The sequence below is a fragment of the Triticum aestivum genome, chromosome 6B (assembly GCF_018294505.1).
Source record: "Triticum aestivum cultivar Chinese Spring chromosome 6B, IWGSC CS RefSeq v2.1, whole genome shotgun sequence".
Lineage (NCBI taxonomy): Eukaryota > Viridiplantae > Streptophyta > Magnoliopsida > Poales > Poaceae > Triticum > Triticum aestivum.
The window spans coordinates 69,824,843-69,828,017 of record NC_057810.1 but is presented as its reverse complement, the minus strand read 5'-3'; positions in this window follow the sequence as shown (position 1 = coordinate 69,828,017).

Below are 3,175 nucleotides of genomic sequence, written 5' to 3'. Positions count from 1 at the left end.
TTTTGGTTGATTTGTGTCTTAAGGTGTTATTCTAGTACGAACTCTTTAATAGATCAATCCGAAAGAATAACTTTGAGGTGGTTTCGTACCCTACCATAATCTCTACGTTTGTTCTCCGCTATTAGTGGCTTTGGAGTGACTCTTTGTTGCATGTTGAGGGCTTGTTATATGATCTATCTATGTTATTATTGTTGAGAGAACTTGCACTAGTGAAAGTATGAACCCTAGGCCTTGTTTCCTATCATTGCAATACCGTTTACGCTCACTTTTATCATTAGTTACCTTGCTGTTTTTATATTTTCAGATTACAAATACCCATATCTACTATCCATATTGCACTTGTATCACCATCTCTTCGCCGAACTAGTGCACCTATACAATTTACCATTGTATTGGGTGTGTTGGGGACACAAGAGACTCTTTGTTATTTGGTTGCAGGGTTGTTTGAGAGAGACCATCTTCATCCTACGCCTCCTACGGATTGATAAACCTTAGGTCATACACTTAAGGGAAATTTGCTACTGTCCTACAAACCTGTGCACTTGCAGGCCCAACAACGTCTACAAGAAGAAGGTTGTGTAGTAGACATCAAGGCCATATCACAGTTGAAAAATAATAAGGCTCCCGGCCCGGATGGATTTCTGGCTGAGTTCTATAAGAAGTGCTGGCATATTATTAAGGGGGGTTTGTTGCAGTTGTTCCATGATCTATTCTCTGGATAGCTTCAGCTTTTTCAATTGAATTTTGGAACGATAACCCTGCTTCCTAAGAAAATAGAGGATGTGAGAATTGAGCAATTCAGGCCCATCTGTCTTCTTAATGCTAGTTTCAAAAAATTTACCAAGGTCGGGACTAATAGGCTCACACAAATTGCGCATTCTGTGGTGCAGCATACCCAAACTGCTTTCATGCCGGACAGGAACATCCTAGAAGGGGTTGTGGTCCTTCATGAAACGCTCCATGAGATTCACACGAAAAAACTAGATGGAGTTGTTTTCAAGGTGGATTTCGAAAAAGCGTACGATAAAGTCAAATGGCCTTTCCTTCAACAGGCCTTACGCATGAAGGGGTTTAATGAAGCCTGGCGACGCCTGGTAGAATCTTTCACGCAAAAAGGGAGTGTTGGAATTAAAGTAAATGATGACATAGGTCATTATTTCCAGACACACAAGGGCCTGAGATAAGGTGATCCAATGTCTCATATTCTGTTCAACATTGTGGTTGATATGTTGGCAATTCTGATAGGTAGGGAAAAGGAGGCCGGTCAGGTGGGTGGCTTGGTGCCTCATCTAGTTGATGGAGATGTGTCCATCCTGCAGTATGCTGATGATACGATCATCTTTATGGAGCACGACTTGGCAAAAGCGAGAAATATGAAGCTGGTGTTATGCTTATTTGAACAATTAACCGGATTGAAGATTAACTTTTATAAAAGCGAGTTGTTCTGTTTTGGTAGAGCCAATGAGGAACAAGAGGCTTATAGGCAATTGTTTGGATGCGAATTGGGGTCATTACCTTTCACGTACTTAGGTCCACCATCGTAAGCTGACAAACAAATAATGGAAGTGTATCGAGGATCGGTTTGAGAAGAAACTGAGTTGCTGGAAAGGCAAACTCATGTCATACGGAGGCCGATAGATTCTTATTAATTCGGTGCTCATGAGTGTGCCTATGTTTCTCTTATCTTTCTTCGAAGTTCCAGTTGGTGTTAGGAAAAGGCTGGACTTCTATCGATCCCGATTCTTCTGGCAGAGTGATGTACTAAAGAGAAAATACAAACTCGCCAAATGGGATATCATCTATCGACCAGAGGACCAGGGGGGCCTTGGTATTGAGAATCTTGAAGTCAAGAACAGATGTCTTCTCAGTAAGTGGTTGTATAAGTTACCAGTTGAGACTGGGGCCACGTGGGCGCATATTCTCCGTAGTAAGTATCTGCAGTCCAAGACTTTGTCCCAGGTGACAGTGAGACCGACTGACTCGCCTTTTTGGAAGGGGCTTATGAGAGTTAAAGCAGAATTCTTTAATAGGACAAAGTTTATAGTCGGTAATGGCACCACCACGCGCTTCTGGGAGGATACCTGGCTTGGAGAAACGCCGCTGGCGCTTCAGTATCCGTCCCTGTATAGTATTGTTCAACGACGTGATGCTTTTGTTGCAACGATTTTGCAGTCCATTCCCCTTAATATTCAGTTTAGGAGGACGCTTGTTGGCAACCGGTGGGAAGCGTGGCTTCATTTGGTGAGCAGACTGATGGGGGTTCAGCTCTCTCATCAGTCCGATCAGTTATGCTGGAGGCTTACTAGGTCTCGAGAGTTCACAGTTAAATCGATGTATATCGATGTCATCAACTCTAGTGCCATTCCTACTTCCAAATATATTTGGAAAGTCAAAGTTCCTTTAAAAATTAAAGTGTTTATGTGGTTTGCACATAAACAAGTCATATTAACAAAGAATAACTTGGTAAAGCGCAACTGGACAGGATCTACTAGGTGTAGTTTTTGTGATCGGGATGAAACTATCAAACACCTCTTCTTTGATTGCCCGTTGGCCAAAGTTTTGTGGCATACAACGCACATTGCCTTTAACATTACTCCTCTGAATTCTGTCAGTACGTTATTTGGAACGTGGCTTGTTGGGATAAAGTCCGAAATAGCTAAACACATTCGCGTAGGAGTATGTGCTTTGTTGTGGGCAATTTGGCTCTACAGAAATGATTTGGCTTAATAACAAATATTTATTTTTTGCAGGTTTTATTCCGAGCCACTGCGCTGATCCGTATGTGGTCGTTACTCACTCCGACGGAGGCCAGTGAGCGTTTGGTTACTGGATCTATCCGGTGGGAGATGGTAGCATGGGATATCTTCAACCGATTTGGATGGCGGTCATGTAATAGGATAGGCGATTAGTTTACCTATCTTGCTTATGCTAGCCGGTTGTGGCCTCTTGGCTTTTTTGCTTTTGGCGTTGTGGCTTTTCAGACTGTAAGACCTTATTGAACCTTTTTGTTTATCTATAAAGATGGTCGTATGCATCGTTCTGATGCAGAGACCGGGGAGTCTCCCCTTTCAAAAAAATATAGTTTTTTCACGTCTCATGATACTATAGTGGTCAAACCCACACACCCTATTCTTTTCTTGTTGCTTTTGCTTACGATGGTCGCCTCCGGTGACCC